The following is a 26,356-nucleotide window of genomic DNA, read 5'->3' as shown; positions in this document are numbered from 1 at the left end:
AAATTTATAAAGCACTTACAAAACTTTACACCAAAAATACAAAGAACCCAATCAATAAATGGGCCAAGGAACTGGACAGACACTTTACAGAAGAAGACACACAGGCAATTAATAAATATATGAAAAAATGTTCAACATCTCTAGTAATTAGAGAAATGCAAATTAAAACAACTCTAAGATTTCATCTTACTCCAATTAGAATGGCTATTATCAAGAACACAAACAATAATAGATGTTGGCGTGGATGTGGGGAAAAAGGCACACTTTTACATTGCTGGTGGAGTTGCAAATTGGTGCAGCCACTCTAGAAAGCAGTATGGAGAATCCTCAGAAAACTTGGAATGGACCCACCTTTTGACCCTGTAATCCCACTCCTTGGTTTATAACCAAAGGACTTAAAGTCATCAAACCACAGTAATACAGCCACATCAATGTTTATAGCAGTTCAGTTCATAATAGCTAGATTGTGGAACCAACCTAGTTGCTCTTCAACAGATGAGTGGATAAAGAAACTCTGGTATATATACACAATGGAATACTATTCAGCCATAAAGAATAATAATATTATGACATTTGCAAATAAATGAATGGAATTAGAGAATATCATACTAAGTGAAATAAGCCAATCCCAAAAAACCAAAGGTCGAATGTTTTCCCTGATAAGTGGAGAATGATATATAATGGGTGTGGGGGGGTGGGGAGAACGTTGGATTATGTAGAGGGAAATGAGAGGGAGGGGCTATGAAAAATGGTGGAGTGAGACAGACATCATTACCCTGTGTACATGTATGATTACATGAATGGTATGAATCTACATCATGTACAACCATAGAAATGAAATGATGTACCCCATTTGTGTACAATGAATCAAAGTGCAGTCTGTTAAAAAATTAAAAGATAATTTTTAAAAATTCCCTAGTTTTTATGTTTCTCTGGTTTTTTCAAATCTCTTTCTTAGAAAACCACAAATGCTTCATTTGTACCTACAAAGATGTTTATTAATATTGGTAAATTTCTAATATGTGTTAGACATCTTCTGTGAAATTTAAATTTTAAGACTAAATTTTTAAGTCCTGTAGCTAGCAGGGCATATATTGAGTAGCCTAACAAGGTACCAAATAGACTACATTCTAGTTACATTTGTAGAGGCCCAATATCACATAAAAAGTTCTAATCTCCTGGTACAAAAATTAACAGTTACCACCTTGATAGCATATATATCAACACATTTTTGTGCTCTGTGTATGTACAGATATATGCAGGTACATAGGTATATGTTTAGGATAAGGTGTTGGTTAGGGGAACCTTTCCAATATCTCAAATCTTCATATAAAGTAAGTAAAACACAACAATGATTTAATATTTTTTTGCAATAAAACTTTTGATTCTTAGAAGAGTAATATAAATTTTAGTTTTTTGTGCACATCACTTAACTAAAATATAAAAACACCTATCTTCTTGTATCTCTTTATGAAACTAATCTGTATCTGTATAGCAATTTAGTGTCCCAGCTGGTCCATATGAAAACCTGAAGTGTGTGACACATTAATATCAGGCTCTCATTTTGTCTTTACTGAAAATATAATACGATTTTTCATCAATGTGGAAAGTGACATATTTCTTATATATATATAATTATAAAACAAAATTTTAAAAAAACTTGTAAATGTGTCTGAGAAGAGTTTATATGTATAAATAATATACGCAAGTGCATGTTCACATATTGAAATTGAAAGCTGAAAATAGGTGGGCACAGTGGCTTACGCCTGTAATACCAGCAGCTCGGAGGCTGAGGGAGGAGGATCTCGAGTTCAAAGCCAGCCTCAGCAACAGCAAGGTTCTAAGCAACTCGGTGAAACCCTGTCTCTAAATAAAATATAAAACAGGGCTGGGGATGTGGCTCAGTGGTCAAGTGCCCCTGAATTCAATCCCTAGTCCCCCTAAAAAAAAAAAAAAAGAAAACTGAAAATAGGGAGCCTTTTCCTTTACTACAATTGTGATCCTACTTAAATATTGCCTAAAAAAAAAAAAAAAAAAAAAACTTTAGGAAAGTTTATTTTCCTATAAATAAAGTTTATTTATTTTAAATCTTTGTTATACTGAATTATAGTCAAAACTTTCCTCAAAATGTCTAAAATAAGTCTTTGTGATTTATTTCATTACTTCTCTTCCTTTTACACCTTCCATATACACTCTTTTCATCTGAAAACTCAATGGTCTGTGACTCCATAACAGTTAAATTTCCACAAATAATCATGACTCTGTTAAGCCCCCACTTTTCTGTGTTACAATAGTGTGCCCTTAAGTGTCCATTTTTTGTCTTACAGAACTTTTCACTGAGTTGTTCCATGTGTTCTCAGAGAAAAGTCCTCTACGTTTTACTCCTTTGGCCTCCTGCATTGCATAAGCTTCCTCCCTTTGTCCTGTTGCCTAAATGTGACTCCTGACTCCTCAGACACCATCCTCCCTGCACGGGTCAATTGGATGCCTTACTAACCCAGCACTCTGGCTTGATGGATGGGGCTGGGCTGGACACTGCCCCATCATTATCCTTCTGTTGTAGGGATGAGTCATGACCTCCCTTAATCTCCATAATTAAATTAAATGAGACTATAATATATAAAACCATTTACTCGCGTTTAGAGTAACAGAGGATCAGTATAATTTAAAAGTGCATGACTTTATTAGACATATTTCTGGTCGGAGCACAGAATCCCAGATCATTCCTACATTCCTTTACTGAATGCCTCCTAGCCAGCTTCCAGTCTAAATGTGGCAGAGGTTACTAGGAGAGATTTCTAATCATGCCCATTTCTGGGTGCCTCAGAATCCCCAAGACATAAAGAAAAGCTGGGCATGGGCATGCAACTGTAATCTCAACCACTTGAGAGGCTGAGGCAGTAGGATTACAAGTTTCCGGTCAGCCTGGGCAATTTAGCAAGATGCTGCCTCAAAATAAATAAATGATTAAATAAAAAGGGCTGGGGATATAGCTCAGTAGTGGAGTGATTCTGGGTTCAGTCCTTTGGGGATGGGGGAAAACTTGAGAAGAAGAAATGGTCGGCAGGGTGGGGAGCCTCCTTCTGTCTAATTCAAGGCTTTCTTTTTGAGTTTTCCATTGATTGCTTTCTTCCCTGGGTAATTGTCTCTGAGAATGTCCATTCCCTTTAAGGATAGTCCAACTTAAAATTCACAAATGTGTCTTCTTGTGCTGTTCAAAAAACTTTCCTGTGCTTGATCTTGCATGTCAGTTAATCCCCACTGTTTAACCTTTAAAAACATCATGTAGGTTATCAATTGAATAGTCCTCTTGATTTCCTCTGGCCCTGTACAGTTCATGTCTGCGAAAGTTCATGGCTGCCTATGCTCTCTGCAGTCTTCTGGTTTCTAGATGCCATTTACTGATGAACAATTTTCTGAACAAGAGCCATCTCTACAACAACAATCCACGCAGTGACTTGATTCTGAGGCACCAGGCAGTGTAAACAAACCCAATAGTAAGGATTTAGATGCAAGTCATTTATTTTGGAAGTGATTTCAATAAACACCGATAGGGAATAGAGAAAAGGGAGGCAAGGAGAAGAAAGCAAATAAAGGATGTATGTTCAAACAAGCTGCCAATATGGAGAAATGGTCATTAAAACCACTGGGGAAAGCTGGGTGACAGTATAAAACACATGCCAGAGTTATCCCTGCCAAGGGGACTCACCTGAACCATCCATCCTTCATCAAAAGTTGCTGCTGAGTAATATTCCATTGTATATATGTATACCACAGTTTTTTATCCATTCATCGATTGAAGGACATCTAGGTTGGTTTCACAATCTGGCTATTGTGAATTGAGCAGTTATGAACATTGATGTGGCTGTATCTCTGTAGTATGTTGATTTTAAGTCTTTTGGGTATAGGCTGAGGAGTGGGATAACTGGGTCAAATGGTGGTTCCATTCCAAGCTTTCTGAGGAATCTCCACACTGCTTTCCAGAGTGGCTGCACTAATTTGCAACCCACCAGCAATGTATGAGTGTACCTTTTTCCCCACATCCTCGCCAACACCTATTGTTGCTTGTATTCTTGATAATCGCCATTCTAATTGGGGTGAGATGGAATCTTTTGCAGGCAAATGGATGAAATTGGAGAATATCATGCTAAGTGAGATAAGCCAATCTCAAAAAACCAAAGAGCAAATGATCTCGGCTGATAAGCAGATGATGACACATAATGGGGGTGGGAGGGGGGCAAGAATAGAGGAAGGAGGAACTGTATAGAGGGAAAAGAGGGGTGGGAGGGGTGGGGGGAAGGAAAAAAATAACAATGAATCAGAAACTATTACCCTATGTAAATGTATGATTACACAAATGATATGCCTCTACTTCATGTACAGAGAAACAAGATGTATCCCTTTTGTTTACAATAAAAATAAATTAAAAAAATATTGAACAATCAAAAAAAAAAGTTGCTGCTCTGGGATGATAGTTTCCCAGTAATTTCAGTTCACAGAGAGTGCCCCCATGACTAGACCCAAAAAATCCTCAGGCAGAGGTCAGGTCTTCAGTAAATAGCTTTAGTATGTACCAGTGTGTTCTGACAGAAAATGTGATGGGTCTCTCTGCATGTGATGTGATCAACTCCTTATACCACTCTCAACCTGTGTCCCAAATTAAGACCACTTATTTTGTCATTGATTATTCTGGGTGACTCCTAGTCACCATTCCCAATAAAAGAAGGCCTATCAGGAAGATCAGCCAAGCTGCCTTCTACCACATTGCACCTGGTCCTGAGACTATAGCTGGTATTTACCATTTCCCATTTTATTATCTCTTACCTTGGCCAGCTTTTATGATAATGTAACTGAATTTCTTAGTAGGGTAGCCCAGACCTTTAGCTTTGAGGGGCTGGAGCTTCTAAGTAAAGCTCCAGGGGTCTGGTGATGAGTGCTTCAATTTCCTGTTCACAGGAATGGAAGATGTGGAAGTACCAAGAGGGGCAACAGTGAGTGGGTTCTTTTGATTCTAGATGTATCTTCTAGATGGACCACTTTTGGTCACATGGTACATTAGCAACCCAATTCTTCCTGAGATAATCAGTCAGTGCCACTGATGTTCTGATAACTCATTTCTCCACTTGCTAGTCTATTGGAATGAGAATCCCAAAATAATTCAGTAAAACTTTTAGTGTGTTTCCTAGGAAATATCCTTCTGAAAACAAGACCCAATGTCTATAAGTGAGTCACTGAGAGTGATGGTGGCCAAGGTCATTCTTATTTCTACCATTTGTTCCCAAAGCATGTTTTCTACCTTTGAAGACACAGTACCATATAATGACTGCTTCAAACAATAGTCTTTGTTTTAAGAACAGAACCAACCTTGGAGGATCATCTTTAACTTGGCACCATATCTGTGCCTCTAATTTTTTATTCTGACAATTTCAGGATATTGCAATAATGATAGGAATAAGGATCCCATAATCATGTGCCTACTATCACACCCTCTTCCCCACAAAATTGGTCCAAGATATTATTGCCTAGGATCCCTTGATGACAGATGAGACACTCTGTGAACTCTTCTGTAGGGGTGCTGGCTAAGACCATCAAAGTAAGAAAGAGAAATTCAGACACTCTATTGATTCCAATAATGCTGACTTGCTACCCTTCCCAGGAAGGAAGTGGCTCAATGTAATCCACTTTCTACCAAGTCATTCTTTGGTTTCTCTGATACTGTTGTGTTACTTTAAAACAAATACCTAAGTTAATCAACTTTCAAGCAGAAAAGGTTTATTTTGATTCACAATGTTCGGGGGTTTCAGTGTATATCAATTGGCTCCACAGCACATCACGGCAGGGAACAGGTGGTAGGGCAAAGCTGCTCATCTCATGGCAGCTGGGAAGTGAAGGAGAGAAAGAGGACATGACCGTGGTCCCACAATCCTCTTTTACACACCTCCAAAGACCTAATGCCTCCCTTAGGCCCCACCTCTTAAAGTTTCCACCATCTTCTGATCTCATCATGGACTAGGGACCAAGCCTTCAATGCATGGGCCTTTGGGGACATCCCTGTTCTAGCAGTCTCTTCAAGAGATACATCACTTTGAGGACTTAGTATTGGTCTTGGTCTCTGATAGATTGCTTTTCATCTGCTAAGTAGTCAGTTAGCTTTGGAGTAGTGCAGTCCATGCTGCTGGACCTACTCAAATCCTCCAATTCTGACACCACAGTTACTCTCTTCCTGGGCTTATTGTGTAAACACTGAAGTGACCAACAGCATAGGTTGGCTGACATTCACAGGAAATGTCATCCTGCCCATCTGGCTCCTTAGTGCCTTCTCTTTAGAGGATTATGTCAATCAGGTATGGTTGTGAAACAAAGAACTGCAGATTCTGTGTACATGCTCATAAATCCAGCCACAGACTTGTTCCTTATGCTTCTTTGTTTTTAACTTTCCAGTCATTCACCTTAATGGCCCCAGACCAAACAAATAGCCAAGCCATTCCCTACTGTCTGAGAATTTTCATACTTTATGAAGTTGATGACCAAGCACATGAAACTCTGCCCGCTGGAATACTGTCTCTCACCACTGCTATTCAAGACAACCCCAGAGTGGGGCTCGACTGCTCTTGTTCATTTGCAATCCAATTTGGGATCATACAGACATATGAAGCCAACTCATCCAGGAAATAAGCCCTTTTCATTCCTTCCTCTCCATCAGCTGGTCATAGGGACTCCTTAACAAAGCCATCTTTGTGAGCTTAGAGAGAAAGGGAGTTAGGTGTAACAGAAGTAGGTGACATGGTGATGTGGTCCACCTGTTAATATAATTTACTTTTGCCTTCCTGATCTGATTAAGTCCCATTCCAAATATGCCATTTCTGTTGTCTGATGGATTGCTGCTGTGCCTATCAACCTTATGATCTGCTTGGTCCGGTAATATCCAGCTTTTAAAGGGAAGTTCCAATTACATAGTCACTCTACTGAGGCATAATGGCACATTCAGGTCAATTTTGAACATAAAAACATGAGCTCTTTCCAGAGATCTAGAAGAATACATTGTGATTTTGAAATCAGTGTTCACTAGCAAATCTACATAGCATTCTTATCTATCATAAGTACCCCCTTGGATATCAAAGAGTCTTCCATGTCACGTGACCAAATAGCAGGGTTGATGGTATAACAGTCTGTATCAACTACATTGCCCTATTTTTCTGTGGGATCCCCATAAATTAGCAGGCTTCCAAATTACTTGATAAACTGGTTAGGGCAACATTTCCAAATGTTGTATGTGCTTTCTCCAAATCCAAAGGGAGATAGGAAGCACTATTCCTCTTTCCTAGTTGGAGATGATATAAAGTGCAATGATTTGTTCTTTATGTGGAAGAAAGAAAAATTAGGTTAACCCTGTGAAAAGACTAAGAATATATACTACTGTCCATCCTTGGTGAATGCACACTGCTTCAGAACCTCCTTCATGATGAAGAACAAAAAATGCATTTACCTGGACAATAACTACACATTTCTGGAGACACTGTTGGTATGTTCTAGTAAGTACATCTCACACTACACAACATCTACACTTGATTTGGGGCTACTGCTTAAGTGTGCAGCAGTTGGCAATAAACCATCTGCCCTTATTCATCTTGTTTATCAAAGTACTTAATTTGATGGAAATATGATCAGGGAACCTGTGTGTTACATAAAATCTTTGAAGGAGGCACTGATCACTGACATCCCACTAAGGATTTGCTTTTGCTTTGACTTTATGAATTTGCCTGGGACTAGTGCTGTTTCAGGGGCTTATCTTTGTTTTTTGTTTGTTTTTTGCTGTCAATCATTATAGGTTTTAATTTACATATTAGGAAACCAACCTAAGCGTTCTGGGAAGAGTTGATTATATCTACCCTATTTATGCTCCCAGACTGGAAAAATAACCACTGAGCAGATTCATGGATTCCATTTATCACTAGGTCTCCCAATATTGATCTGTAACATGGAGCCATGGGGGTCTTTGGAGTCATCTAGTTGTCAGCATTGGCTCATGCCTTTGATAAAGCCTATCAATGCCTATTCACCCAAATATTCTGATTTCAACAACTCTGTCTGGATCCTAATGTGTAGGGGCTGGGGTTTCCATCATCTTATTTCTCAACCCCTATATCACCGTAGACTCCCCATCCTTTGTAAGGCATTGTACAAGTCAGTGCATTCCTAGCTGAACCCAGTTCATCCCCATTAACCACACTTGTGAGCCTAATTAAGGTGCTACACCACATCAAGAGTTGTAACCACCTCACTTACAACCAGCAGTGGTGCCTTTAATTGCTATCTGATTGATGGATGACTGAATTCCAGAATGCCATGTTGGGAGACTGCTTCCTAAGACAAGTTCTTGTACCAGTTATTTAAATTTTAGTTCACTCAGAAGCAGATTATGAGACAAGAACGTGAAGGCAAGTTATTAATTTTACAGGTGATTCTGGGGTGGGGGGACAAGTAGAGAAATGATGAAGTGAGGGAGAAAAGGAAGGTGAATTAGCAAGCATGTTATCGTCAAGGACAACTGGGGCTTAATTTCACTGTTATCAGTGTGAAATATGTCTCAGAGCTATTGCAAAAAGTACAGATGAACTGGGTATGTATCCATGAGTTTCCTGCCTGTCACTGGATGATGAATTGTTTAGTGTACATTTTCCCTCTGACACTGTGTGTAGACCTAGTGTGCGCTCAGAGGCAAGAAAAAAGAGAGTTGCAGGTCTCTAATATTGTTATGGAAGTACTCTCTTCTCTTAGCTTCTCTGATAGCATACTTTATTGGTTCAAGAGACTCCCTACTCCCAAATTTATTCTTCAAATCCAGTCTTAGGCTACCTAGACTCTGTAAGATAGAGAACTCAGAATTTTCAGCCTATCCAAATCTGAATTCATCAAGTCCTCCCACCTTCTAAAACAATTTCTCCTTCTGGAATCTGTGATTACATGACTGACCATCTGTACACTTCAGTCAGAAACCTAGGGTTAGTCTGATGTTGTCTCCTCCATTCTTTCTTTCTACATTTTCTGGTCACTCAGAACTGCCATTGCATCCTCTGTCTCTATCGTCCATCCTTTCCCTGTGCAACTGGGGTGCCATTGTTATCTTTACCTGAATAACTGTGTAAAGTCCTAATTGGTCCCTCTGCTTTCAACCCCATGTGATGTCCACAGTACAGCCTCTGTCGTATGTCCAAGGCCTAGTTTGATAAAATGTCCCTGTACATAAAACCTGAATGACTCCTGACTGATCATAAAATGAAGGCCAATTTCATTAAGTATTGTCCAAGGCCCTTTATGGTCTGGTTGCTGCTTTCCCCTTTACCCTCAATTCTTGCTCTTCCATTCTTCAAGACTGGACCTCAAGCCGGGTGAGACGGCACACAAGCCTGTAATCCCAGTGACTCGGGAGGTTGAGGCAGGAGGATCGCGAGTTCAAACCCAGACTCAGCAACTTAGCGAGTCCCTGAGCAACTCAGAGAGACCCTGTCTCTAATAAAATATCTGAAAAAGGACTAGGGATGTGATTTGGTACTTAAGTGCCCCTTGGTGCAATCCCTGGTACCAAAAAAAAAGACTGGACCTCAGCATAGTAAACTTGCTTCAGTTCCTTCCGTTTTAATTTCTCTGCCTATAATTCTCCCTTCCCAATACTCTCCATAACTGGGTCTTACAACTGCTAATAATTCTTTGAATCTCAGCTTAGACACTACCTCCTAGACAACTTTACTCCTTGGTTACCTTGAATGGTTTGGTTGGTCAGCTATGTACTCCTGTTAGTAATCTTTATTTCCATTTCAGATTGATGGCATTTCACTGCAGTTGTTACCAATTGACCTATTATGCTATATGATATATTCTTGGGGGTAGAAATCTTGCCTTTCTTATATACTCTTAACTTTTCAGCAAAGAGCCACAATTTCTGGAACCTATCAGACACTTAGAAGGAACTGTTTATAAATAGTTTCTCGACAGGTGCAGTGGCACACACCTGTAATCCCAGCTACTCTGGAGGCTGAGGCAGGAGGATCACCAGTTCAAAGCCAGCCTCAGCAATTTGGTGAGACCCTAAGCAACTTAGTGAGACCCCGTCTCAAAATAAAATATAAAAAAAGGGAATGGGGATGTGGGTCAGTGGCTAAACACCCATGGGTTCAATCCCTGGTACCAAAAAAAAAAAAATCTTATAATATTGATTAGTCATGATAATAAACATATTATATGTGACCACTACTAGATGGAAAAACCTGATGAAGATTACTATTACTGTCACATTTTTGTTCATGGTATATGTGTGTGTGTGTGAATATATATTATATATATATAATTTCCAGTTACATTAATATTATCCTGTTTCAAATTACATGTAATATAATCATGAATGAAGCAAATGTTATTTATAACTGAACAACTTGGGATGAAGGAATACTTGTTAATATCTGTGAATACTTCCCTAGTTATTTGGGAAAAATAAATAATTCACATACTTGAACTTAAAAAAAAAAAACTGACAAGTCCCCATAAAAGCAATGAAAGTCATCACCTTTCCAAGATTCAGTGGTGTATTTTAAGATAAGGGTTGAAGAGATATTCTCAGGGAATTATCTTACCAGGGAAGCCAAAGAATTTACCCTATAAACTTTTCACTCTACAGAACTCAATGTTTAAATAGTGTCTTGGTTAGAAAATGTATTCTCCCTTCCACTGGCTAAATATTTCTCTGTGACTTGGATCATCATTCCTAAATCTGTTATGACATGCTCCTTCAGTGTGTGACTTGGAGGTACCTCTGTCCCTGCCGCTTACCTTCCTCATTGTGAGGTCCATCCTGTAGCTTCCCACCAGAACCTCACATCTTTGTTTTCCAGGAGGGAAAACAGATGGTCCATTATATCCAAAGAGAGTGCCTCTTGTCAGACAATTGAGAGACCAGGATATCCTGTTTTAAATTGGGATTATCTAGTGGGCAATGACACTTCAGAAAATAATCTGTTATTTGGTAACTTCTCAATCTATTATTGTGTATCATGGAGATACTCATGAAATTGAACAAGATAAAAAGAATATGACTTTCCAGATTCTGTTTCTGTTCTTCACCAGGCTGTACTCATCCCTCTCCTTTCCTCCTCAAAAGGAAACAAGTGGAAAAGTTCTAGATTAGCGTGGAACAAAAACATTTCAGCACAGTGATAAAGTCCTATGACTTAGATATTGACTGATTGGAACTAGTGAAGGGAGTCAGTGCTCATAAACTAGTCTTTTAACCAAGTAGGTACATGTTGGAAAGATCTACTTTTACCATTTTTTCATAAGGCAAAAATTCAGGAAGCTTGACTGAGTAACAGTGTTTGCAGTCAGATATAATACAGTTCTTTCATTATTAGGTTGAATCCTGGAGATGGTCCAAGCTTAATGGAGATCTGCATGAAAACCTGATTCACATTTGTTGGGTTTTCCATGCATTTCTGAAAAGTTGCCAGATCTGATATGAATAGAAATACCATATACTAAAAATCAACAAATTGGACATAACTTTCTTATGTTTGTATATGAATACATCACCAGCGAAATTCCATTGACGCCGTCCAGCGGAGTCAATTTGGCACGGGAGACAAACGAGTAGCGAGGCTCTTGAATTCGGAGTGGTTTATTGTTGATCCAGGAAACCCGGGAACTGGAACCTCAAACCTGGAACCCTGGCGCTCCAGGAGAGCCGGCTTATCTCCCCTCCAGGAGGTGAAGGGTAGGGCTGACGCCAATTGCCAATTATACGAAGATTAGGTGAGGAGCCAGCTGCCCAGTCATGGTAAAGGTCAAAACTTGAGCAGGCACCATCAGGAGCACTGGAGAACACATGTGCATGCATTGTATGCGTGGACTTAATTGAATACGGCCAATGACAAATCACCTGAGTGTGCTTATGTTAATTAACCTCCTCACTGCCCATGTGACCAAAACAACTTCTGGCTGGCTGCCAGGCGCCATCTTGGGTAGTCCACATGGCATAGCCCCCAACATTCCATGTCATGTATAACCACAAGAATGAGATCCTAATTAGAATGCATTATCTTACATATATGTATAATAGGTAAAAATACATTCTGCTGTCATGTATATCTAAAAAGAACAAATGTAAAAACTTCTAAAAAAAAAAAAAGTCAAACCCCCTCTAACTATGTTCCATTGAGAATGAACCATCCCCAATACTTTGATATTTTGGTCCAAATGTATCAGATACTCTAGTTAGACAAAATGGCATCCTTTTGTATGTTGACATTACTGTATTAATTTTCCTTTGGAAAAATGAAAGTAAGTAGAATTTCTTCGGCGTCTACACAGAGCATTCTTAACGAGATTCTCTTATATAAATCTTCTTACAGTAGCCTGAATAGTACCAGAGATGACTAAGATTTTATATGAAAAGGAGTGTCAATATTCTGGCAGAAAAGGTTTCATATTGTGGTGTTTTAAAGAAAGCTCTCATTTAATTTTAAATTTGTATTTGATTTTAAATTTTTATAACCTGCAGAGTTTTAGTTTGCCATGATTAGATTGTTCTTTCATTTATTCAGAGTCTAACTGCCCTCCAAAACACCTGGGAATATATCCAATGATCTGTGAGTTACCTTGAATTTGGTCACTTAATATTTTCAGAGTTTGCTTTTCTTTTTGATACAATGCAGTACAAATTGTTAATGAGAGATAATTACTCTCTTAATCATTCTTCAGTTTTTGCCCTAGTGTTCTTTTCTTTATTTTTTAGTATTTGCCTTTCAAAGTACCAGTAGTTTCTTCTTTTATATTGAAGTCAATGCACCCACTTATATACATGATTGTTTGAAATTCTACTAATTTATATATGTGGGAACAATATAGTCACACAATGAAACTCCCTACGAACCTTCAACCTCAGATATCCATATGGGTGCATCATTGTGTATTTATGCTAATGTGAATTGAGATGTGATAAGCCCTTTTTTTTTCATTTTCTTGCTCTAATTTTAACAGCAACACCTGCTCATGTATTCACAAATCTCTGTCATCTCATTTAAATTGCTTATATTACAAATCAAAATTCAGTATAGAACAGGGGAGGAGAGAGACGTGTTAGGGATTGAAGAGGTCTCCTATAATTTATTAAGAAATTTATATCGATAGCTGAGGTCTGTCTTCAGTATAAAACCACCACTAAGGGGCGTAATATTTTTCTCCTAAGATGTATTCACTGATTTTGAACATTGCTTAAGTAATTCAGTATATGTGAGTAGAAATAATTCTGGGTAATTTAAAACCATATAAGCCAAAGATTTCTATCTCCAAATATATAATTAACTTGCCATATAAAACCTTTTGTCAACACATTGAGTGGATAAGACTGAAACAGATTTAATTTTAATTTTTTCATAACCTCTAAAATCATCTATTAATTATGAGATTCACATTGGCTTTATGTATTATATTAATCAATTCGGTGTAACTTGGAAAGTACTGAGTTTATAATTTTCCTCTTTATACCCAAATTATGCCACCAGAAAGTTATTGAGGAAAATGTTATCTCACATTAACATTTTAGACTAAAACTGGCATACCCTTTACTTTCTAGGGAAATGGAAGAACCAATGAATATTTCATGGATTCTTTAATATAAAGTATCTGAGAATAATATTTGCTTTAGAATATTTATTTGAATTGAGAAGGAGCAAAGATGAGATGCTTATCTATTTCTATAGCATATATATACCTCAATAAATGACTATAGTATAATTTACAAGGAGGAATTCTGTAAGAGGACTTTAATTTCTACACTGGCATACTCTTTGACTCTGAAGGGCAATTTATGGCTTTAAATTTCATCTCAAGAAGATGTTCAGGGTCTCAAAGATAACTTCTTGCTCATCAGTTGAAATGTACACCATAATTGTAGTAAAAATCAATGATATGCTTATTTCACTAGAGGCTTGTGTGGTTGGTATACCCTGGACATCTCATCATATAATATTTTGGAGTCGTTACTACAACACAGTCTAGAATTGTGACCCATTGCAATATAACCATCCTAACAAGCTTGACCTCAGAGTGGTCCTGAAATTGATAAGCTAAATAAAATAATTATATTGTAATCTTATAAACAGTACCCAAAATGTATGAATAATGCAGAGGAAGGAAGATGACTGTTTTTAGAAAATTCTAGGTGAATAAGAAGCAGATTTTATTGTGCTCACAATTATTGCTCTTTGATATTGGACTTACAGAATATTTCATTGAAGTTTTTTTTTTTCTTGTTTTGCATGCAGGGGATTGAACCCAGAACCTCATGCATGCTGAATGTGTTCTATCACTGAGCCACTTAGCTACACATCCAGACCCTGTCACTGAATTTCATGTGGGGAATAACATAGAGCTCATCTCAATACAACTGATTTTCTATTCAGTCTCATCTCATTTTACATTGATCAGATTAATAATGATGTGGCCTGACAGTTGTTTTATCTTCCCGAACCAAATATATGATGTTTCTTCAGCCCCACTTCTACAACACTCCAATACCCACTAGTTGTCCAATAGTTCAGTTCAATTCTGACACTCATTTACCCAGAGTTATACAGATCCCACAGTTCAAGGGCTCAGCCACACAAGACTGCCGCTCAACTTCAGATGCCAGTTGTAAGACTTGGGACCATCATACTTCTGATAACTGAATAGAAACAGAGGTTCCCACAACAGCCTCCTCAGGTTCTAAGACGTACTACAGCAGCACACAGAGCTCATGGAGACACCTTCTTAGGTTCATCAGGTTATCATCCAGGATACATATGAACAGTAAGATGAAGGGGTACATAGTGCCCCTCAGTGGTGTCTGAGTGCAGGATCTTCCATCCCTGTGAACGGGGGTGCACCCTCCTCCTAGCAGTGAGTGTGTTCACCAACCCAGAAGCTCTGGGAACCTTGTCATGTTTGGTTTTTCTGGAAGGTTCCATGAGAGAGGCAAGGTTAGTTAAATCATTTGTCATCAGTCGTGAACTTAATCTGTAATCCTCCTATCTTCCCAAGAAGTTAGGTGGTGGGACTAAAAGTACCATTTTCTAATCCAAGCTTGTCTTTCTGGTGACCAGAAAGGGGTTCACCAAGAGTACTTTATTGGAAACCAAATGCTTCTGTTGTCCTTGTCACTAAGGTGTCACTGTCTTCCCCAACCTCCCTCCATGGGCCTTTCCCATTTTTCTAAGGCCTTTTGGCATCCTCCAACTGTAGAAGAAATTCAAACTGACTCTAGGAAAAATTAATATGAATAGCATTTGTATTAAGCAAATAATATCTGATTGCTCAATGTGCTTGGTAGCACATCACTTGGAATAAAAGTAGTAAGATACATTGAAAGGGTTTTTACAATGAGGGATGCTTTTAAAGAATCCATTTTGTTCCAGTTGAAATTTTAATGTAGCATAAAATTTTCTGGAGATATTTTGGACAGAAATTATCCAGATTTTACATTTTTTAAAATATCAAATAATGATACTACAACAACAAAAATATTACCAACACTTCAGTTATCTGGAATAAATGAAATTCCCGGAGTTAACATTGCCCAAGTTCTTAAGCAGTATTTGTCCCAAACAATAGATTTAAATTGTCTGGTTTCTTTACCAGTGTCTTTACTCTGGTTTATTAAAGTCATGTTCATTTGTTCTGATTTCATGTCCACCAAAGAAGTTTTTGAATTTTATCCAAGGAGTAAATTAATAATGCCATTTCAAATTATGCACCAGTATCTGATGTTCAGTTAAGGGGATTATGCCCATTACACCAGATTCCTTCATTTCTACCATCGTGGTGAAATGCCATGGTTCACCAAGATATTGCCACAGCGGTCATCTTCTCTGCAGCTTGGTTCTAGCTCTTTCTACTCCCTTCTGATTTCATCTTGCCCTCCCTCAAGTGATAATCAGCAGTGTTCCAAAATAATTCACAATACCTGTTCTGTAGTTAAATGATAACTAGTCTTCTCCAGGAGATAATGCTTTTAAAATGTTTAAGTAGAACAACAGTATTGTGTTTGATCATGATCTTTAACAGTATTCAACATATGTTTATACCAATGGGAGTTATAAAAATAAACAGGTGGATCTGGAGCTGTAACTCAGTGGTAAGTTGTCTGCCTGGCATGCACAGGGCCCTGTGTTCAATCGCCAGCACACACACACACACACACACACACACGCCACACACCAAACAAAAAACTTGTGGCACACCGAAAGGACAAGCATGTGATGAAGTTCAGATTTGCTATGAATGAGGAGAAAAAACTTCTCAAGTATTCAAGTGCGTGTGTGTGTGTGTGTGTGTGTGTGTGTGTATTAAGGACACACAGTTATTTTAAATGCTTTCTTATCCAGGAGGCAGAAACTACAAAAAACAAAACAAAACAAATAAAAAATCTGCCAAACCCCAAAAACATCCAGAGAGGAAACCTAGTTCCTACCTAGGAACAGAGAATTTCCAGTAAAAGTCACATTCATCCCAGCAGAATTGTAGGAAGGAGATCTCCAAGTCAGAAATGATTTGCCACTCTTTAAAATGCTCTGTAACACAAAGAAAGAAATTAAACTTCCTTCCCCCTTATCTGAAGTCCATAATGCTGATACCAAAAATAAATAAATAATTAAAATGTGCAAGAAGTAGAGGCTAACCTCACTTACAAATATTGATGAATATTCTAAATAAAATATCAGCAAATACAATCCAGCAGTGCATTAAAAGAATAATTCACTATGGCCAAGTGGGAGTCTGTCCAGAAATCAAAAATCAATTCAATATTTCAAAATGCATTAATAATAGCCAGCATATTAATAATCCAAAGGAGAAAAAAAAAACAAATGATGTCTTCAACATATGCTGATATTATGACATTTGAAAAATGTCATTACCCATTCCTGATTCAAGAAGAAAAAGGTTTAAAGAAGTAGGAATAGATAGAAGTTTCATTCATTTGAAAAAATATTTATGTCAGCTAAAAGTACCATAGTAAAGAGTGAAGCACAGTCAGCCTTACAGGTAAGTGCTGGTGATGCCCACAACTACTGGTAATGTTTGAGACTAATGCAGAATCATGTGGAATGTTTGGGCAAAGGGGAAGATCATTTTTTTACCCATTTATTTCACAGACATTAATTAAGAACCTGATAAGTGCTAGCCATATCATAAGTTTCTTTTGATATATTGTCATGCAAAGATGAACTGGCTGAGTTGCACTCAAGTGGGGTAGATTATTTGCAGAGTATTATTACTGCATAGGGAAAGAAACAGTAGAAAATCAACTGCATTTCTTCATCTTGGTCACGTACTGGTTAGCAATTACCATATGAATGTTAATAAGCATTTAGCAAAGGTGATTGGATAAAAATATTCCAGTCAAAGAATATTAGCAAAGACAAAAGCATGTAGGAATATATGAAAATTACAAAAAAAACACCTCTTTTAAGAAAATGATAAAAGCTTACTGTGAGAAATCATAATTTTAAAGAGGAAGACAACTCTTATTAGGAAGACTCAGTACTCTCATGATATAAAAACTCTCATGATATCAAGCAAATGAAATCCCCATGTAAAAATCACAGCTTTTGCAAAACTTCATATATATTGTTTAGAACTATAAGTACCCAAGAGTATGTTGAAAAATCCTGGAGAAAAAGAATAACCAGGAGAAAATATTTGTCTCAGGCTTAAAATAATTTTTTAAATAAAGCTATAGTAATTCAAATAATTTAACACCAGTTACAGAATAGATAGTACTTTGGTGCAGGATGATCAATAAGTGGGTTAAATTCATTGACATGCATTGTATAATGATGACAGCATTTCAGATCAGTGGGGAAATAATTCAGTCACCGGGGGTTTGAGCAGTGGCACAATCATTTAAAAATAAGAGTTGGGTTTCCACCTCAAATTCAATACCAGAATAAATTGCAGATGAATTTGTTACATATTTATACATATATATAAAATTATATATATAACAAATGCATGTTATATATACACACATATATATGTATATATATAATTTTTAAATGCAACCACAGAAGTCTTGGAATGAGCTGCAAATGATATTAGGAAAATCTGGACTTAAGGTAGACTTTTTGAAACCTGATACAAAATTTAGAAATCATGAAGAAGAAAACCAATATATTTTACTACGATATTTTTTTCATTGTGGTGAGAACATAACATTTTTATGTGGTGAGTTAGATGTACTCAATTTTCAAGTATACAATATATTGTTACTAATTATAGTCCATGTTGCACAATAGACAATACATTTATTGAACTTACTCCTATGTAAGTGGAATTTTGTATCCTTTTACTAATGTCTCCCAATGCTCCCACCTGCCCCCTGTTAACCACCATTGGATTCTTTTCCTTCAGAAGTTCAAATTTTTTTGATTTCACATGTAAGTGAGATCACATCTGTATCAGGCTTATTGAACTAGCATAATATCCTCCAAGTGGCAAATGGCAGAATTTCCTTCTTTTTTTTTTTTTAATTATTGTAAACAAATGGGATACATGTTGTTTCTCTGTTTGTACATGGCGTAAAGGCATACCATTTGTGTAATCATAAATTTACATAAAGTAATGTTGTTTGATTCATTCTGTTATTTTTTTCCCCTTCCCCCCCACCCCTCCCACCCCTCTTTTCCCTCTATACAGTCCTTCCTTCCTCCATTCTTGCCCCCCTCCCTAACTCTAACTCTAACACTAACACTAACCCCTCCCCCCCCATTATGTGTCATCATCCACTTAATAGCGATATCATTCGTCCATTGGTTTTTTTGAGATTGCCTTATCTCACTTAGCATGATATTCTCCAGTTTCATCCATTTGCCTGCAAATGCCATAATTTTATCATTCTTTATGGCTGAGTAATATTCCATTGTATATATATATATATACCACATTTTCTTTATCCATTCATCAATTGAAGGACATCTAGGTTGGTTCCACAATCTGGCTATTGTGAACTGAGCAGCTATGAACATTGATGTGGCTGTATCTCTGTAATATGCTGACTTTAAGTCCTTTGGGTATAGGCCAAGGAGTGGGATAGCTGGGTCAAATGGTGGTTCCATTCCAAGTTTTCTAAGGAGTCTCCACACTGCTTTCCAGAGTGGCTGCACTAATTTGCAGCCCCACCAGCAATGTAAGAGTGTACCTTTCTCCCCACATCTTCGCCAACACCTGTTGTTGTTGTATTCTTGATAATCGCCATTCTAATTGGGGTGAGATGGAATCTTAGGGTGGTTTTGATTTGCATTTCTCTTATTACTAGAGATGTTGAACATTTTTCCATATGTTTGTTGATTGCTTGTAGATCTTCTTCTGTGAAGTGTCTATTCATTTCCTTAGCCCATTTGTCGATTGGATTATTTGCATTCTTGGTGTAGAGTTTTTTGAGTTCTTTATAGGTTCTGGAGATTAGTGCTCTATCTGAAGTATGATTGGCAAAGATTTTCTCCCACTCTGTAGGCTCTTTCTTCGCATTGCTGATAGTTTCCTTTGCTGAGAGAAAGCTTTTTAGTTTGAATCTATCCCAGTTATTAATTCTTGCTTTTATTTCTTGTGCTATTGGAGTCCTGTTGAGGAAGTCTGGTCCTAAGCCGACATGTTGAAGCTCTGGACCTACTTTTTCTTCTATAAGATGCAAGGTCTCTGGTCTGATTCCGAGATCCTTAATCCATTTTGAGTTTAGTTTCGTGCATGGTGAGAGATATGGGTTTAGTTTCATTCTGTTGCATATGGATTTCCAATTCTCCCAGCACCATTTGTTGAAGAGGCTGTCTTTTCTCCATTGCATATTTTTGGCCCCTCTGTCTAGTATGATAAAATTGTATTTATTTGGGTTTGTGTCCGTGTCCTCTATTCTGCACCATTGATCCACCTTTCTATTTTGGTATCAATACCATGCCGTTTTTGTTACTATTGCTTTGTAGTAGAGTTGAAGATCTGGTATTGTGATACCCCCTGCTTCACTCTTTCTCCCAAGGATTGCTTTAGCTATTCTGGGTTTTTTATTCTTCCAGATGAATTTCATAATTGCTTGCTCTATTTCTGCAAGGTACATCATTGGGATTTTAATTGGAATTGCATTGAATCTGTATAGCACCTTTGGTAGTATGGCCATTTTGACAATATTAATTCTGCCTATCCAAGAACATGGGAGATCTTTCCATCTTCTGAGGTTTTCTTTAATTTCTTTCTTTAGTGTTCTGTAGTTCTCATTGTAGAGGTCTTTCACCTCTTTTGTGAGATTGATTCCCAAGTATTTTATTTTTTTCGAGGCTATTGTGAATGGGGTAGTTTTCCTAACTTCTCTTTCTGAAGATTCATCACTTATGTATAAAAATGCATTGGATTTATGAGCATTGATCTTGTATCCTGCTACTTTACTGAATTCACTATGAGTTCTAAGAGTTTTCTGGTGGAATTTCCTGGTTCCTCTAAGTATATAATCATATCATCAGCAAATAGGGATAGTTTGAGTTCTTCTTTTCCTATTCGTATCCCTTTAATTTCTTTGGTCTGTCTAATTGCTCTGGCTAGAGTTTCAAGGACAATATTGAATAGGAGCAGTGAGAGAGGGCATCCCTGCCTTGTTCCAGATTTTAGGGGGAATGCTTTCAGTTCTTCGCCATTAAGAATGATATTAGCCATGGGCTTAGCGTAGATGGCCTTTACAATGTTAAGGAACGTTCCCACTATCCCTATTTTTTCTAGTGTTTTCACCATGAAGGGTTGCTTTATTTTATCAAATGCTTTTTCGGCATCTATTGATATAATCATGTGATTCTTGACTTTAAGTATATTGATATGGTGAATTACATTTATTGATTTCCTGATGTTGAACCAACCTTGCATCCCTGGGATGAAACCCACTTGATCATGGTGCACTATCTTTTTAATATGTTTTTGTATGCGATTTGCTAAAATTTTGTTGAGAATTTTTGCGTTGATGTTCATTAAGGATATTGGTCTAAAATTTTCTTTCCTCGATGTGTCTCTGTCTAGTTTAGGTATCAGGGTGATATTGGCTTCGTAGAATGAGTTTGGGAGGGTTCCCTCCTCTTCTATTTCATGGAATACTTTGAGAAGTATTGGAATGAGCTCTTCTTTAAAGGTTTTTTAGAACTTGGCTGAGAACCCATCAGGTCCTGGACTTTTCTTTGTTGGTAGGCTTTTGATGACGTCTTCTATTTCATTACTTGAAATTGGTCTATTTAAATTGTGTATGTCCTCCTCATTTAGTTTAGGCAATTCGTATGTCTCTAGAAACTTGTTGATATCTTCGAAATTTTCTATTTTGTTGGAGTATAGATTTTCAAAATAGCTTCTAATTATGTTTTGTATTTCAGCCGTGTCTGTTGTGATATTTCCTTGTTCTTTCCGAATTTTGGTGATTTGGGTTTTCTCTTGTCTTCTCTTTGTTAGTGTGGCTAAAGGTTTATCAATTTTGTTTATTTTTTCGAAGAACCAACTATTTATTTTGTCAATTTTTTGTATTGTTTCTTTTGTTTCAATTTCGTTGATTTCAGCTCTGAGTTTAACTATTTCCTGTCTTCTACTACTTTTGGTGTTGGTCTGTTCTTCTTTTTCTAGGGCTTTGAGCTGTAGTGTTAGGTCGTTTATTTGTTGAGTTTTAATTCTTTTATTGAATGCACTCCATGAAATAAATTTTCCTCTAAGTACTGCTTTCATAGTGTCCCAGAGATTTTGATATGATGTTTCTTTGTTCTCGTTTACCTCTAAGAATTTTTTAATTTCCTTCCTAATATCTTCTGTTATCCATTCATCATATAATAGCATATTGTTTAATCTCCAGGTGTTGGAGTAGTTTCTGTTTTTTACTCTTTCATTTATTTCTCATTTCAATCCATTATGATCTGATAGAATACAAGGTAGTGTCTCTATCTTCTTGTATTTGCTGACATTAGCTTTGTGGCATAATATATGGTCTACTTTAGAGAAGGATCCATGTGCTGCTGAGAAGAAAGTGTATTCGCTCTTGGTTGGATGATATATTCTATAAATGTCTGTTAAGTCTAAATTATTGATTGTGTTATTGAGATCTATGGTTTCTTTGTTCAATTTTTGTTTGGAAGATCTGTCCAGTGGTGAGAGAGGCATGTTAAAATCACCTAGTATTATTGTGTTATGGTCTATTTGGTTTCTAAAATTGAGAAGGATTTGTTTGACATACATGGATGAACCACTGTTTGGGGCATAGATGTTTATGATTGTTATATCTTGATGATTTATGCTTCCTTTAAGCAGTATGAAATGTCCTTCTTTATCCCTTCTGACTAACATTGGCTTGAAGTCCACATTATCTGAAATGAGGATGGATACTCCAGCTTTTTTGCTGAGTCCATGTGCATGGTATGTTTTTCCCCCTCCTTTCACCTTTAGTCTATGGATATCTCTTTCTATGAGGTGAGTCTCTTGCAGGCAACATATTGTTGGATCTTTCTTTTTAATCCAATCTGCCAGTCTATGTCTTTTGATTGATGAATTCAGGCCATTAACATTCAGGGTTATTATTGAGATATGATTTGTATTCCCGGTCATTTGGTTCATATTTAAAATTTTATTTATTTATTTATTTATTTTTTGACACATCTTGGTTCCTCCTTTATTTGACAGTTACTTTAGGGTAATTCCTCCCTTTGCTGATATGCTTCTTTGTTTTTTATCTCTTCCTCATGAAATATTTGCTGAGAGTGTTCTGTAATGCTGGCTTTCTTTTTGTAAAGTCTTTTAGCTTTTGTTTATCATGGAATGATTTTATTTCATCGTCAAATTTGAAGGTAATTTTGCTGGGTATAAGATTCTTGGTTGGCATCCATTTTCTTTCAGAGCTTGAAAAATGTTGTTCCAGGCCCTTCTAGCTTTTAGGGTCTGGATTCAAAAATCTGCTGATATCCGTATTGGTTTCACCCTGAATGTAATTTGGTTCTTTTCTCTCACAGCCTTTAAAATTCTGTCTTTATTTTGTATGTTAGGTATTTTCATTATAATGTGCCTTGGTGTGGGTCTGTTGTAATTTTGTGTATTTGGAGTCCTCTAAGCCTCTTGGACTTGATTTTCCATTTCATTCTTCAGATTTGGGAAATTTTCTGATATTATTTCATTGAATAGATTATTCATTCCTTTGGTTTGTTTCTCTAAGCCTTCCTCAATCCCAATAATTCTCAAATTTGGCCTTTTCATGATATCCCATAGTTCTTGCAGATTCTTTTCATGATTTCTTACCATCTTCTCTGTTTGTTCAACTTTGCTTTTGAGGTTAAATATTTTGTCTTCAATATCTGAAGTTCTGTCTTCCAGGTGTTCTATCCTATTGGTTATGCTTTCTATGGAGTTCTTAATTTGGTTTATTGTTTCCTTCATTTCAAGGATTTCTGTTTGTTTTTTTTTCAATATCTCTAACTCCTTATTGAAATGATCTTTTGCTTCCTGTATTTGCTCTTTTAACTGTCGATTGGTGCTATCATTCAATGCCTGCATTTGCTCTTTCATCTCATCATTGAATGCCTGCATTTGCTCTTTCATCTCATCGTTTGCTTCCCTAATCATTTTAATTATGTACATTCTGAACTCCCTTTCTGTCATTTCTTCTGCCATGCTGTCGTTGGATTCTATTGATGTAACATCTAGATTTGTTTGGGGCATTTTCTTCCCTTGTTTTCTCATATTGTTCATGAATCAGTGGGTCATTAAGATATTGCAGATTTCCTCTATCGACTTATAATGTCCCTGAAGATTGCTAGTATATCCCCTCTTATCCTTCAGTAGCCTGAAGTCTTGGAGGAAGTTGATAATGCGGAGCTCCATGAAGAAGCTGCCTCTCTAGGGGTTGTGACCCTCAGGTGGCGTATATTCCCTGCTAGTGGGCAGAGGTGCCTCCACTTGTTGACCAATGGTCATCCAAAGGGGAACTAGGCTGCAGGCTGAGGCAAGGCCTGTTTGTGCCTGTGTCTCTGGTTTTACCGTCCTTGTGGGAAAACCTCACCCGGCAGGGAGGGGGGAACGTCTTGCTAATCAGTTCCCCTCCTAGAGGTTCCCCTCAATCTACAACTACCACCTGGGCTGGGCTGTCTTCCTCTGCAACGTTCCCAGGGGCCCAGACCTACGTCCTGGGCCTGGGAGCCTCACGCTTCGCAGGCGAGTCTCCTTAGGCTGCCTCTCCCAGAGAATCTGCCCGCTGCCCTGGAAACTTCGCTCCACCCCTAGGCGTGTCTCTGTGCGGCTCTTCCAGCAAGAAGCCACCTAGCTCCTGGGACCCTGCTCTGCACCAATCGCCTGGCTATGCAGCCCCTCCCCTGAGCCACCACCTGGAGCCCCGTACAATAGCTCTGAGACCCAGAGACCCGCCACACACCTCCTCCTCCGGACAGCCGCCCGGTTTCCGACGCAGTCACTAGGAGTCCAAGCAATTCACTTCGCGTCTCCTCCTCCCGCCAACCACCCGTATGTAGCCCTAGGCAGTCACTCCAAGTCCAAGTGACCCGCCCTGTTCCTCCTCCTCCTCCTCGGGGTAGCCCCCAGGTGTTCAGGAGCAGTGGCTCCGAGACCAAGTGACCCACCACGCTCCTCCTCCAGGCAGGCCACCGGTGTTCAGGAGCAGTCGCTTTGAGTGCAATCAACTCACCACTCGCCTCCTCCTCTGGCAACTGCCTGTGGCTCTGATGCAGTCACTCCTAGACCAAGCGACCCGCCGCACTTCTCCTCTTCCTCCGGGCAACCCCCCGGTGTTCAGGAGCGGTCGTTCTGAGTTCAAACCGCTCGCCACACAGCTCCTCCTCTGGCAACTGCCTGTGGCTCTGATGCAGTCACTCCTAGACCAAGCAACCTGCTGCGCTCCTCCTCCAGGCAGTCCCCCGGTGTTCAGGAGCACTCGCTCTGAGTTCAAACAGCTCGCCACGCAGCTCCTCCTCTGGCAACCGCCCGTGGCTCTGATGCAGTTACTCCTAGACCAAGCGACCCGCCGCGCTACTCCTCTTCCTCCAGGCAACCCCTCGGTGTTCAGAAGCGGTCACTCTGAGTCCAAACAGCTCACCACGCAGCTCCTCCTCAGGCAGCCACCCGGAGCCCCAGTGGTTGCTCCGAGTCCAAGCGCTGTGCTGAGCCGCCTCCTCTACGATGATCCCAGTTGTCCGTGTTTACCGCTCCAGCGGGGGGAGGGGCGTCTCTCCGAGCAACTCTACTTCACAAAGTTCCCTGCGTCCGGGGCTACCGCCCCATCCGGGACGCCTCCCCAAAGGGAGAGACTCACCCGGCGGCTTTGAGTTGGTCCCAAGTCTCTCACTATCTCCTCTTTTGAATCTTGCGTCCTGGAGCAACGTGAAATGCAGCCGCCCCCTAGTCCACCATCTTGAAACTCCGAATTTCCTTCTTTTTAAAGAGTGAATAGTATGGCATTTTTGTGTATGTACCACGTTTTCCTTATCCATTCATCTATTGATGGACTTGTAGGTTAGTATTACATGCCAATTTAAAATTCTTCATGAGCAAAGAAACCTCCAAAATATTAAAACTGAAATATATTCACAATACATGGCATATAAAGTAATATCTTTGAATGAAAGGAGATCTTTCATACAAATAAAATAAAGGAAGGAACTTTTTTTTTTTTTTTTTTTGTCTTTTTGGCAGAGCTGGAGATGAAACCCAGGACCTCATGAATACTAGTTAAGTGCTGTACCTCTGAGCTGCATCCTCAGGTCAAGGAAACAATTTTTTTTTTTTTTAATAAATAGGCAAGGCTATGAACATAACAGGAAACACAAATATCCAATGTCAAATAAAACATGTTCAATTTCACTAAACAAAAGTTAAACAACAAAGAGATGTAATTTTTTTAACCTGTTCTATGAACAAAGGACAAAATGGCACTACTCGGTTTGGATGAAGGAATTGGGCATTCATATATCATGCTACTAGAATTGGTGATGGATTCAGTACACATTTGGGGGAACAGTTTGTCAACATTCGTCAATATTTAAATTGCTAATACTATTTCAGTCATCAGTTGCATTTTTAGGAGTGTGTGATACAAGGGAAGATAGTGGATGATATAAGATTGAGTATCTAAGTGCAGTATTCGTTTTGAAAGCAAATGTTTGGAAAGCCTTTAAATTTTCATCTATAGGGGTTAGTTAAATACATTATGCTACAATTCAAGTACTAAAATATTATATTGTGGTTAAAAATAATGCAGATCTATATATTCTGTTTTACAAAGTATCCTTGTAAATCACCAAAAGAAAGTGTATCAAGGCATTCTATA

The sequence above is a fragment of the Sciurus carolinensis genome, chromosome 10 (assembly GCF_902686445.1).
Source record: "Sciurus carolinensis chromosome 10, mSciCar1.2, whole genome shotgun sequence".
Taxonomy (NCBI): domain Eukaryota; kingdom Metazoa; phylum Chordata; class Mammalia; order Rodentia; family Sciuridae; genus Sciurus; species Sciurus carolinensis.
This window is presented reverse-complemented; position numbering follows the sequence as displayed.